The sequence below is a fragment of the Carlito syrichta genome, unplaced genomic scaffold (genome assembly GCF_000164805.1).
Source record: "Carlito syrichta isolate Samal-C Ts95f unplaced genomic scaffold, Tarsius_syrichta-2.0.1 Scaffold60087, whole genome shotgun sequence".
Lineage (NCBI taxonomy): Eukaryota > Metazoa > Chordata > Mammalia > Primates > Tarsiidae > Carlito > Carlito syrichta.
This window is the reverse complement of record NW_007004183.1, coordinates 30,606-45,475: the sequence shown is the minus strand read 5'-3', so window position 1 is coordinate 45,475 and position 14,870 is coordinate 30,606.

Sequence of the window (14,870 nt, the reverse complement as noted above, 5' to 3'; positions counted from 1 at the left end):
ACCAACCAACCAATAAAACAAGTAATAAGAATTTTTCCAAAATTGGGAGACAGTATAGATACCTACAATAGGGTAATGAGAAAAATTACACTACTGTCATCATTGCATACTAAACAATTTGCATCTTATTTTTCTCCATTACATCAGAATTATCTAATGCAAGGTAATCATGTGACACAACAGATGCATGAGACCCTGCAACAAGGAGTCCAGGAATCATCAATATTTGGATATTCAACTAGTCCAGCTTACAATGGCTTCGGTCTACTGAGGTTTACTGTCTGTGAAGTAAGCCTGCAGAATAAACTCATCTGTCTAGCAATTTCAGCTACCTACTTCCATTTACTTGTGGTCCCATTAGCAAGAGTATTAAATTATTATGAACATATTTCCTATGGCAACGTACTAGCTGAAGACACAGAAGGAAGGAGAGGGACTCACTGAAGGCATAACTTAGCATGAAGTTTCCTGTTGGGTGAGAGTCCGTGTGTGGTATCATGACAGATGTTGGATTTTCCTTCTTTTTTCCCTAGGTGGATTAAAAGCTGTTTTGTCTTCACATCTTTCACAATGGGAAATTTTTATCTCCCATAGAGAGAGAGGGAATGAATGGGTCTCCAAAAAGGGGAATTTATTTATTAAAAAATTGTGTATTTATTATTACATGTTTAAACTTCAGTCATCTTCAAGGTACTCTCCATTTGATGTAACACACCTACTGAGATGCTTTTTCCACTGTTTCTGAACTCATCGATTTTGATGCCTTTAAGTGCTTCCAATGTTTTTTTGTTTCACCTCTTCCACATCAGCAAAACGTTTTCCTTTGAAGACTTCATCTGGGGAAACAAAAAAAAAAGGCACTTGGGATGAGATCAGGAGAATAGGGAGGGTGGGACATGGGGGTCACGCCATTTTTGGTCAAAAACTGCTGAACACTGTGTGGTGTGGGCAGGAGCACTCATAAATCATGAAATGGGCAAATGCACTGAATCTCAAAAAAGTAATTCACTGATGCCAGACACAACCTCTCACAGCAATGCCAGCTGGTACACTGATGCCAAACACAACCTCTCACAGTAATGCTGGCTGGTACACTGATGCCAATGGGTTCCTAGAACACTTACCCAGCAGGGAAGCCTGTACTACAAGGGGCCCACCCTACACAATTAATTCCAAGCTTCTTTGGGTCCCCTTCATATTAACATATATATATACATATTTATAGTTGGTCTAGCTTATAAACCAGATCAAACTACTGTATAAAACATAGCCTAAAACAGATGAATATATATGCATGTTTATATAAATATATAACAATTATTATGGGAAAAATTAAGTTTTAGTCCCCTTGGAATCCCAGATGAGTACAACTTCTTCCCTGCTCCAAGGGGCTGGTGATCCTGTAGGGATCACAGGTAAGTAATGAGTAATCTTACAAAACACTCATACAACAGGGGCAAGGGGACACACACAGGCTCCTGTGGGGACCCAGAGAGATAGCACCCAGGTGGTTGAGTCTCCTAGATCACATTAATTTTTTCAAAAAGTCTTTAGTTCCCAAAACCAAAGGACAGGGTAAGTTGGGGTGGGGAGTAGAGGGAAGGAGAGCACCCAAAGTCCTGCGGTAGCAGAACTTATAGGAGACAGAAAGGAAGAGGAGGTGGTTTTGTGCCCTTCAAATTAGACTGTCAAGATATTTGCTTTGCCCTTCTATGTAAGATGACTCATTCTCAGTATTTTTATGTGTAACATTGCTTTGGATTTTAAGTTCATTAAAGACCAGGATCATGTTTTTGAGGTACATTTTCAGAACAGACTCTTTTCCCCCTATACCTGTACCTAGATTATTTCTCCCCTGCCCCTCTTCTTTAGGGGATGGCCTCTGGCCAAAGCTGGTCTCTGATGGATAAGCTTATATTTCCAGTAATGAGGCATGAAATGCAGATGACCCATCACAGAATGCAGGTGACCAAACAAGCCTAAAGATAATGTAATCATCACTCTTAATCAATGTAGTTGTAAATACTGTATAAGAATCTGAATAATTAACTTACTTGCTTTGATTATAAAAGTATTTGCTGTACTGTCCCAAAGCACAGATTCTTCACCGACCTACTGCCATCTCTCATACGTTTTAAAAAGTCAGTGTCTCTCCCTGCTAGACCTCTGGGTGACTTCTTTAGAATAGGGAAACATTACATGCAAGCCCTCTCAGATCTGGGACTACTGCATTACAACGCCACACTAATACAGGTATATCTTGCATAGTATATGACATATACCTATTTTAAAACAGTGCTTAGCAAAAGACTTTTGGAGATAAGAGATGTGACCAGGCAGAACTGTCTTCAGGTCAAGCTTTGAAGTCTCTGAAAGTGCCCTGGTCCCCCTACCCCACCCTGTTGTCTTTTTGTGCTCATTCTCTCCTGTCCCGAGACTCATCTTTCTGTTGCCTTCTGGCTCCTCAGAGTCTCCTTGTTTTAGGCCTCTTCCACAAGACCTCTCTAAACTAGCCTTTCCTTCTCTCTCCTACCTGCCAAACTCCCTCTCTCTCATCTACTCACCAGGAGTAAGCTATATGATTAAACTAACACTAATGTATAAACACCCAAACTGCTGGCTTATTGTACTAGCTATCTTTTTTTTTTTTTTGTTTAAATATGGAACGCTTCACGAATTTGCGTGTCATCCTTGCGCAGGGGCCATGCTAATCTTCTCTGTATCGTTCCAATTTTAGTATATGTGCTGCCGAAGCAAGCACTGTACTAGCTATCTTAAGAAAAAAATCTATTTTTAAATGAGGTGCTTTTGGTAAGGCAGTGGCTCATGCCTATAATTCCAGCACTTTTTTACTGCTAAGGCAGGAAGATTACTTAAGCCCAGGATTTCAAGACCAGCCTAGGTAACATAGCAAGACCCTGTCTCTAAAAACAAAAACAAACAAACAAACAAACAAAAATATATATATATATATATGCTTTTATATTATTGAGAGTTTCTTTTTGCTTTCCTGGCTAAATTATGTTCTTGGGAAACAGCATCTCTAAGTTAACCCAAGCTGACTTTTAGATGCATTTGTGATGTTCAAGTGCCCTCTGGAGGCAAAAATAATCTCATGTTAGAGAAAAGACATCAGGTGTGCGCATGCACACATGCACCAACCCTGCACTGCTGGGCTCCATTCATTTCCCACCACCTTTCTTTGTACAGGCCAATACAGTTCTGTCTTCAGACCTTTAGCTTGGCATGGAAATTCATTTGCCTGGAATAGTCTTTCCAAAGATTGTCCCACGAGTGACTCCTTTACATCACCCACTGTAGCTCAGCGGTCACTTTCACAGTGGTATGCCACATCCAGGGAAGCCAACCTTCCTGCTCTGTCACGTTGTCCCGTTTCCTTGTCTTCCTAGCACCCTACATTACCTGAAATCATCTCCTTGCATTTACTCAATTTATGCAGCAGGTGCCTGATTGTAGGCCCTGTCTTAAGCACTTAGGATATATTAAGGTACAAACCAAACATGCTCCTTACTCTCATGGAGCCCCCAGATCTTAGGATTTTTCAAATCTATTTATTTATTTATTTTGGAGATAGAGTCTAGCTCTGTTGTCCACACTAGAGTGCAGTGGCATGATCATAGCTCACTGCAGACTTGAACTCCTTGGCTCAAGTGATAATTCCCCCACATCAGCTTCCTAAGTAGCTAGCACTACAAGTGAGCTCCACCACACCCAGCTACTTTTTAAATTTTTTTGTAGAGGTGAGGTCTCACTATGTTCTCCAGCTGGTCTTGAACTTCTGGTCTCAAGCAATTCTCCCACCTCAACCTCTCAAAGCACTGGAATTATAGGCATGAGCCACCACACCCGGCCCCAGATCTTCTTAATCATGTTGTTTCTTTATTCATCAGATTTCCCACCAGAATGTAATCCCTATGACACCAGGACCTTTTTCAGTCATGCTAGAACTCTACTCTGGGATAAACCTGGCTGAGTCACCCACTACCAGCACCTGGAGAGAAGACAATTCTGAACCTCCCCCACTTGACCTTAAAAGGGGCTGAGCACCAGGGCAATTGTGATCACCTGTGAGCAGCTGAGAGGCATAATTACAGATCCTGCCACAAGAGGACACTTAGTGTCCATAAATTCTTTTTTTCCTTTTTGTTCTTTTGGCAGAGAGAGAGAGAGAGAGAGAGAGAGAGAGAGAAAGGTTTGATTTGCATTTCCCCCCCTTTTTTGATCTTTTTTTTTGTGTTTTTTATTCTTCTTTTGTTTTGGTTTAGTGTATGTGTGTGAATGTGTGATTGAGCTCAATTTGCATACCTCCCCCCTTTTTTTTTCCTTCTTCCTCTTTCATTTTTTTGGGGTGTGTGTGTTTGGTTTTTCTTTTGTGGGGTTTTTTTTGTTTGCTTTCTGTTGGTTTTATTTTCTTGTATTTTTTGTTGTTGTTCTTGTTTTTGTTTTTATTTTTCTGTGGTTTACTTTATTTTTAATTATTTTTGTTCACTCCCCTTTTCTCTATTCTCATTACTGTTACTTTATCTTGGACTCAGGGGGTATACAGAGATACCCATTGCATCATCATATAGAGTAGTGGTGAGGAGTGGGTCTCTGGGGGCCCATACCCCAGTCAATGAACATTGTGACTTGCAAGTAGTTTCTGAATCCTCGCTCCCCACTCTCCACCTTATTCAACTCTTAAAACTATAAGAAACAGCAAAGCTTCCCACCCCCAGCCCTGTTTCAAAACAGAACAAATTCAGAAGCTCTGATCAGGGCAGAATAGAGGGCTGAGCAAACAACAGAAGTAAAAAGCCCCACCTACTACCACTGAATAACAGAATTAAAAAGAAAAGAGATTTGTCATAAATGAGGAAAAATCAACAGAAGAACACAGGTAATTCCCAGTGTACCAAAGAAGCAATACCCAAAAAACCAAACTAGAGCCAAAAAATGGAAATCATGAATGATTGATCCCAGAATACAACAGGGATTAGGGAATGGATGGGAAGAGTAAATAAGACTCAAGAAAGGCCGGGCTCGGTGGCTCAGCCTGTAATCTCGCGCCTTTGGGAGGCTGAGGTGAGTGGATTGCCTGAGCCCGCGGGTTCGAGACCCGCCTGGGCAGCGAGACCTCATCTCTACAATAAATAAAAAAATCAGCCGGGCGTGGTAGCGCATGCCTGTAGTTCCAGCTACTCAGAAGGCTGAGGCGGAAGGATCGCCGGAGGCCAGCAGGCGAGGTTGCGGTGGCCGGAAGCGGCCACTGCACTCCAGTCTGGGTGACAGAGTGAGACTCCAACTCAAAAAAAAAAAAGACTCAAGAGAGACAAGATGCAACACTGAAAGAACTTGTAACAGAGATCCTGGTCATAAAAAAAAACTTCATCCAGGAAATAAATAACAAGATGACAATCATGGAAAGCAGACTCAACCAAACAGAAGAAAGAATCTCAGAGCTTGAAGACAAAAACATGGAATTAACCCAATCTGTAAAAAAATAAAAAATAAATAAGAAAGATAACTCAGAAAGAACAAAGCTTCCAAGAGATATGTGGCTATATCAAGAGGCTAAACTTACGTCTGATCAGTACCCCAGAAGAAGAAAAGGAAATGGAGAACACCTTGGAGCAAGTATTACAAGATGCTATCCAAGAACACTTTTCCCATCTCACCAGAGATGCAACCATCCAAACACAAGAGACTCAGAGAACCTGGCCCAACGCATCAAATGAGAAGACTAACTCTTAGACACTTAGTAATATGCCTACACAAAGTAGGTATAAGTGAAAAAATCTTAAAGGCAGTGAGAAAGAAGGATCAGACTACCTACCAGGTAGGACCAATCAGAATAGCAGCAGACTTATCACAGAAACAATACAATCTAGAAGGGACTGGAGTCCAATTTTCAAAATCCTCAAAGATACACAATTTCAACCAATAATTTCTTACCCAGGCAAGTTCAGTTTCATCAGTGGAGAATTAAAATCCTTCCCAGATGTCCAATCCCTAGAAGTTTATGCTTCCAGACCAGCTCTACAGGAGATAATCAAGAAGGTATTAAGTACAGAAGGAAAAAAAGAACCACCATGCACTTGCCAAAAACACAGAATAGAATAGAATAGAATCAACACAACACACCTCACAACTGCAAAATTGAAAACATACACATCTATCAACCCAAAAGTTAAAAGAGAACAAAACAGCCTTATAAGTGCCTCATGACAAGGATAAATTCTCACATTTCAATAATCAGCCTGAATGTCAATGGATTAAATGCACCATTGAAAAGACAAAGAATGACAAACTGGATTAAAAAAATACAACCCAACAATATGCTGCCTCCAAGAAACACTTCTCACTACAAAGGACACCTATAGACTCAAAGTTAAAAGATGGCAAACAAACTTTCAGGGGAATGGAAAACAGAAGTAGACAGGAGTCATGATTTTAATATCAGACAAAACAACCTTCAAGTTATCAAAAATTTAAAAAGATATGGAAGGATCATACATAGTGATAAAGCATTCACTCCATCAACAAGAAATATCCATCCTAAATATATATGCACCCAAAACAGGAGCCACCTGGATTTATAAAGCAACTACTAAGTAAGCTATAAAAGAATATTGACCCTAACACTATCATAACTAGGGATTTACATACCCCACTAACAATCCTAGATAGATCATCCAGGCAAAAAATCAACAAGGAGATGTGGAACCTTAACTTGATACTTGACCAAATAGACTTAATAGATACCTACAGAACACTCCACCCAACAACCACAGAATATTCATTCTACTCATCAACACATGGAACATACTCCAAGATTGACTACATCCTCGGCCATAAATCAAGCATAAACAAATTCTATAAGATCAAAATACTACCATGCATCTTCTCAGACCACAGTGGAATAAAAATAAATATTGCGACCAACAAAATCCCACCAAAACACACAAAGACATGGACACTAAATACCACAATGCTGAACAACTCCTGAGTCAACACAGAAATCAAAACAGAAATTAAAAGATTCCCAGAAACAAATGAAAATAAAGACACATCTTACCAAAACCTCTGGGATATCATGAAAACAGGACTAATATTGGTATTTATATCTCTATGAACACACATCAACAAAATAGAAAGATCACAAATCACCTAAGGGAGCTGGAAAGGCAAGACCACCAAAACCCTAACTTCAGTAGAAGAATCCAGATAACCAAAATAAAAACCCAAATCTGGGACATAGAAAACAAAAAGATTATAGAAAAAAATCAGTGAAACAAAAAGCTTGTTCTTGAAAAGGATAAACAAGATTGACAAATCCCTAGCCAGAATGACCAAAAAGAGACAAAAGCCCAAATAAACACAATCAGAAATGCAAAAGACCAAGTCACAACTGACCCCAAAGAAATACAAAAGATTAGAGATTACTATGCACACCTATGTGGAAACAAATTTGAAAACATAAATGAAATGGAATTATTTCTGACATCACACAACCTCCCAAGATTGAAACAAGAAGAAATCGAGACCCTCAATAGACCAATAACAATCCAGGAAATTGACTCCATCATAAGAAAACTACCTACAAAAGAAGTCCTGGACCAGATGGCTTCCTAGCAGAATTCTGCAATTCATACAAGGAGGAGCTGATACCAATCCTATTGAAAGTATTCCAATGGTCCTGAAAGAGCGCTTGCATCATGACAATGCACCAAAAAGAAAGAAAGAAAAAGAAAGTATTTCAGGCAATCAAGAAAGAAAGAACTCTCCTCAAATCATTTTATGAAGCTAACATCACACTAATACTCAAACCAAGCAAAGATCCAACAAAGAAAGAGAACTACAGGCCAATATCACTGACGAACATAGATGCAAAAATTCTCAACAAGATTCCAGCAAATCAGATCCAACAACATGTCTCAAAAATTATCCACCATGACCAAGTAGGCTTCACCTCTGGGATGCAGGGCTGGTTTAACATCTGCAAGAGTATAAAGGCAATTAAATACATCAACAGATGTAAAAAACAAGAACCACATGATTATATCTTAGACGCAAAAAAGGCTTTCAACAAAATCCAGCATCCAATCTTGATACAAACACTTGAACATTTAGATATGGAGGAAACATATCTCAAAATAACAAAAGCCATCTATGACAAAATGCACAGCCAACATATTACTAAGTGGACAGAAACTGGAAGCATTTTTCCCTGAAAACCGGAACAAAACAAGGCTGCTCACTCTCACCCCTTCTGTTCAACATTGTCTTGGTAATCCTAGCTAGAGCAATCAGGCAAGAAAAGGAAATGAGGGATATCCAAATAGGAAAAGAGGAAGTTAAGCTATTCCTCTTGTCAGACAACATAATCCTATATCTGGAGAACCCAAGGGAATCTGTCAAAAACTTCCTTGCACTGATAAAGGACTTTGGCAAAGTCTCAGGGTATAAAATCAATGTGCAAAAGACAGTCACATTTTTATACAACAAATAGGCAGAGAACCAAATAAAAAGTACAATCCCATTCACTATAGTCACACACAAAAAAGAAATACTTTGACATCTTCCTAACCAGAAATTGAAAGACCTTTACAACAAAAACTACAAAACAATGCTCAAGGAAATCAAAGTAGACACAAATAAATGTAAAAATATTCATGCTCATTGATTGGAAGAATCAACATTGTTAAGATATCCATCCTACCCAAGGCAATCTACAGATTCAACACAATACCCATTAAATTACCTTCATCATTCTTCTCAGACCTGGAAACGACAATACAGAAATTCATATGGAAACAAAAATGACCATGAATAGCCAAAACAATCTTCAGCAAAAGAAACAAAGTGGAAATATCACATTCCCAGACTTCAAGCTTTACTATACGGCTACAGTAATCAAAACAGACTGGTATTGGTACAAGAACAGGCATATAGACCAATTAAAATAGAGATTCTGGAAGCATCTTAATTTCTCAACCAACTCTTCTTTGACAAAGCCTCCACCAAAAACCACTGGGGAGAGGAGAACCTATTCAGTAAATGGTGCTGGGAAAACTGGCTGACCACATGCAGAAGAATGAAACAGGACCCCTACCTATCACCATACATAAAAATCAACCCCAAATGGATAAAAGACCTAAATGTAAAACCTCAGACTATAAGAATCTTAGAAAACGCAAGAGACACCCTTATGGAAAGTGGAATAGGGAACCAATTCCTGATCAAAACCCCAGTTGCCCATGCCATCAGAGGTAAGATAGACAAATGGGACCTCATCAAATTGAAAACCTTCTGCAAAACAAAAGAAACCATCAAGAGAACGGGAAGACAGCCCATCTGACAAAGGCCTAACATCTCGGGTCTACAAGGATCTCAAACATGATTAAAGGGGGGAAAAAAACCGCCCCATTCAAAAATGGGCAAAAGACATGAATAGCCACATCTTAGAAGATTCACAAGCAGCCTACAGACACATGAAAAAATGCTCAGCCTCACTAATCATCAGAGAAATGCAAATCAAAACCACACTGAGATACCACCTATACCCAGTAAGAATGGTCATCAATAAAACAAAAAACAGATGTTTTTGAGGATGCAGAGAAAAGGGAACATTTCTATACTGTTGGTGAGAGTACAAACCAGTTCAACCTCTGTGGAAAACAGTGCGGAAATTTTTAAAAGAACTAGAAATTGACCTTCCAAATGATCCAGCAATCCCCCTTCTGGGAATATACCCAGATGAACTCAAATCATTCTACAAAAAAGATATCTGTGCACACTTATTTATTGTAGCACTATTCACAATAGCAAAAACATGGAACCAACTGTGCTGCCCATCAAATCTGTACTGGATTTTTAAAATGTGATACATATACATAATGGAATATTATACAGTCATAAAGGTCAATCTTATGAACTACGCAGAAACTTGGATGAATTTGGAGTCTATCATACTCAGTGATCTATCACAGAAACAAAGAACTGAGTACCACATGTTCTCACTCATAAGTGAACCCTGGACACCTAACATAATACTACAAAAAAGGAATTGGCAGTAGCAGGACACTGCCAGGAAGGGGGGAGCATATAACATCAATAAGTGTGTCTGATCCTAAGCCAGGTGAAGTGAGCTCCGATGGGAGGCCCAATACTTCACCTGTACCTAAACCACTTATGTACACAATCCTGACTTTTACCTAACTTTTTAAAAATCTGCCGCCTCTGCTAGTCTCCTTCCTGTGATCTCTCCTCATACCCTGTCCTGAGCCCCTGCAGTTCCCAGACATGGCCATGCTTTCCTTCCCCTCGCCACTGTATGGTCTGTTCCCTCCTTCTATTCTGCCTAACACCTACTCCTACTCCAAGCTCAGCCATCACCTCCTCCAGAAGTCTTTCCTGGTTCTTAGGGCTGGGTTCAGTGCCCATGCTCTGCTGCTCCCCAGCACCCCGGGCCTGGCTCTATGATTGTCAGTCTCCTCTTGCTGCGACCTGAGCAACTTGGAAATTGAGGCTTTTCATCTCCAAATGTCAATGCTTAGCTTGGAACCGAGAGGTTGGCTGAAAACTTTGAATGATGAATCTTCATTTGGCTCTAGGCCATGTTTTACTATGGGGCACAGTGAGGAAAAAAATTCTATTACAAAGAGAATTAGGATGCAGCCAGTTGGCCTTTCTTGGTACAATCCCATGAAGCTGAGAAACAGGTGTGTGTGGGGGAGGGCGTCCTTAATGCATCAACTGGCAGAACCAGCCCTTTCCCCTCATTCACACCCAAATACTTTTTCTACTCCTCCAGCTGGAAAAAGAAGATGCTGGGATCTTCCCCTCTGATGTCTGACACCAGAGCCTGCGTGCTAATCACTAGACAGTGCTGCCTTAACTATATGAGGCACATTCTTTCAGTGGGTGTATCTGTCAGTGTTTGCCCAAAATAACTAACGAAGAGTTTTTTAATGTTTATAAATGGCTAAGTATCTAGTGGTAGGTGCCATACAAATATTTAAACACAAAGTGTCTAAATTCTTATTTTTTTTACTAGGGAAAAATATTAATTATAAAATAATGCATTTTGGATGTATATGAGAGAAACTCCATACACTGGTAACTTTACAACAATTATTCAATCCAGATTTGTGGCAATGATTCCTTTCAAAAGATAGTGCCTAAAACCCACTGGGGCAAAGAATAAGTCACAGATACTATGCCTCAGCAGAGGACACCAAGCAAGAACTTTTAGACACCATACATGCCTAGTAAACAAATATGCAAGTGATGAAAAGATAAATGTCACAGAAAATGCTTTTGATTTGACATGTTACAAAAAACCACACCAGCATTTGCTCTTGCAGCAGCTTTGGGTTATACTAAGAGTATCATTAAGCCAGCATTTTTCAAAATGTGAATAGGATACTAGCTTGGGCAAACAGTAGCAGGAAACAGTAACCATAATAGCACCTATGTTTTATCTAAAAGTAAAAAATGAAATCAAAATATAGAAGATATTTTGGGGAATATATTTAAAACCTTAAGACAAAAAAAATGTTTTACAGTGTTTCACTCTTGCTCAGGCTGGAGTGCAGTGGCATGACTATGGCTCATCACAGCCACAAATTGGCGGGCTCAAGCAATCCTCCCACCTCTGCCTCCCAAAGTGCTAGTATTACAAACATAAGCCACACACCTGGCCTATTTTAAATACCAACAAATACAAAAATACTTATGAGATTTACCACATGGAGCAGTGATGTGACCAAATTTCAGCAACAAAATTTGAATTTAAGTTATAGTAAACGTGACTTAGCTCACTGGAAGTCCTAACTTTTAAACAGAAATTTAGAATCAGTGTCCAGAAAATGTTCCTATGAACAATTCTGAGGCTGAATTTCAAAAATCTGTCCTTTTTGTCTTGCTTGACATATAAAACAGCACATACACTACACATACTACCTTAGTATATTCGAAAACATTTGAATGTTCAACAAAATTTAAATCAAGTACAAGACACTTTAGAGATTATCCACTTGCCACACAAGACTCAGTAAGTGAAAAACCCATTCCAAACCAATCTTACATCATAGCAATCTATGACCCCCAACTCCACCATCCCTTCTAAAACTTTACATTCTTTTAAATCCTCTCAATGATGAGAAGGCAACATTACTTATGAGACCAAATAGAAAAATAGAAGGGTTGGGTTAGCACCAGCCAGCATATTAACAGTCGGCAGTGGCTCACCATCCCTGCCAGAGGAAATTGTTTATAGGTGTCATGCTGTGGCAAGTGCATCCCATACCAGCTCTCCCACACAGCCTGGGTGCCCTCCATGATGCTCCCACAGGCCCATCCAGTTTAAACATTGTATCAAAGTTTGTGAAGCCTAACATCTAACCTGGGCTTAAGACACTCTAGTGCCAAAATGAAACAAAAGTCTACTCAGAATGTGTAGACAAGTCCACTGAAATAGAATGGCCAGACTTTAAAGACCAGAGTAAAAACCTAAATTTTCAATGCACAGACAAAACTCATTCCCCCCCCCCAAAAAACCCCCAAAAGTACAACTAAGTTTTAAAAAAGAAAACAGCACAGAAACGACAGTCTCATCAAATGGGCAAGACAGGGCACCAATTGATTGATCCAAAACACATACAGGCAAACAGTCTGTCCAACAAATTCAAAATAGCTGTTTTAAAGAAACTCTACTACAGGAACATGGGTAACCAACAAAACAGGCTCAGAAAGGCTGTGTCACAGAGACTTGCCCTGGTCATATAGTGATAGTTTTGTAGTTAGTCAGCTGGCTTGGCTCTCCCAAGAATGCTGAAGTCCACAGGTCAAAGGCTATACAATAGCTAGAAAGTGATAACACCCAAGAACTCGAGGATGCCAACAGCTATGAGGTCCTCTGAGAGTTGCCAACTGATAGGTTGAAGGGCAAGCAAGCGAGACACAGAGACACTGGCTCACTCAGTTTGGTAGGCATACAAGCCAAGCCCCAGAAATGTTTTAACTCTAGCTCCACAGTCCTACTGTCCATCAACGTCCTTTTCGCTGTCTTCGTTTAACCATGCCAGCAACTTTCTCAACTATCTTGCTTCCACTGGTTGCCAACTAACAATATAACCACCAGAGTCTGAAACTCTTGTGTGGCTGCTCCAACGACAATAACAGCTTCCAGCTGTTCCAATAATCTTCAGCTGCTTCTCAGGTACCAAGTATCCAAAGACAGAGAAACCATCTCTAAACCAGTCCAACTCCAACAACAGAAGAAAACCTAAACTAAAAACCTGACATCAGGTCCTTATATAGTCTTAGGATTGAGCTGATTGGCTAGCATTAGTAGTGAGCTGATTGGTTGACACTAGCTGTGCTGATTGGTCAGTACTAAACACCAATCAGCTAGAGGTATGGGCCTATCAGTGAGCCGATTGGTTGGCACTTAGCACCAATCAACTGGAGGTACTATGGTGTGTTTTTGAATCCCAGGAAATGAGTGTTTTTGTTTAGTCTGAGGGGCTTGCAGGGAGTTTGTTAACAAAGTGAGTGTTTGGGCTTCATTCAGTCTGAGAGGCTTACAGGAAGTTTTGTTTCTGTTACCAGAACCACCCTGTCTCCTGCCTGCCTACTTGTTTTCTAACTGCCTCCTCTCTCAGCAGGACGGTACTGATCAGGTTGGTCTACTTCCATTCATTCCCCCTTCCATTGTGTCTCTCTTTAAAATATGACTGATTTACCCACATGTCAACACCCAAACATCTTAGTTGGAATAGATTTATTCTTACTGAATAAACAGTCATTGCTTTCCAATAGGTGGAATGGGAAATCTGGCTAGGCAAAAGAATGGAATAAAAGGAAAGAGAACATTTACTTAACAGTTCTGTTCAGGGTATGTATGGCAAGATCTGTTCCCTCCTGGGATTTGGCCAAGTTGAGATTTAACGACCAGCAATTTCCCAGCCACTGGTAGAAATAATAGATCATCCATTGGCTTTTAAACATTTGTCATTCGGTATTCCTTTTCACACATTTCCATAGTGTTTAATGAAAACGTTATTTAAAAGGTATCTCAGAGGACACAGAAAAGCTCAAGTTAAAAATCAAGTAAGTTACCAAAACAAAAACAAAGGGAGAGGAGATTCACCTCCCAATGTAGGGAAGGGGGCCAAAGCTCAGGAAAACATGGCCAGACCATAGCTTAGAAGGCAATGGCGAATAGAGACAGAGAGATTCACCTCCCCAAGGTAAGGGAGTGGGGCCAAAGCCATAGCTCAAAAAGCCACGTGGACGCACCAGAGTTTGACAAAGCAATGGCCCACTGTTTTCAAAAAAGCCACTTGTGCCTTTATCGACCGCAAACCAGTGGCACCAGGTTGTGACACCACCACATCCCAGCTTCAAATCTCGCATTCCAGGCAGCTTGGGGAGAAAGACCATTAAAATTAGCGTCCTAACACCACAAGTCATAAGAGTGCTCGGAAACAATCTTCATTCACATAGTGGAATTCCAGTAGAACAGTCCTTAGAAAAGTTTTAGATACAGTTGGCCCAGGCAAAATGCCTCTCGGTCACCTTAAGGCTCCACGGCTACCGGGAACCACGACCGCGGCGGAGCCTCCCGCGGCGTCCCGGAGGTTGAGGCCGCACACGCGCAGTCAGTCCCCCCGGGTCTCCGCGCAGCCCCGCCCCTCAGAGACGCCTTGTTCCGAAAGCCATGCGCCGACGCTTGACCTACGACCGCGCAGGCGCAGCAGAACGCCTTTGCGGATCTGGCGCCTTTTCCTCTCCAGTGTCTCGAGTACCTGGTCTGCAAAGCGCCAGTTGGGCCCGGCAGGTGCAGAACATCTGGGGTCTTG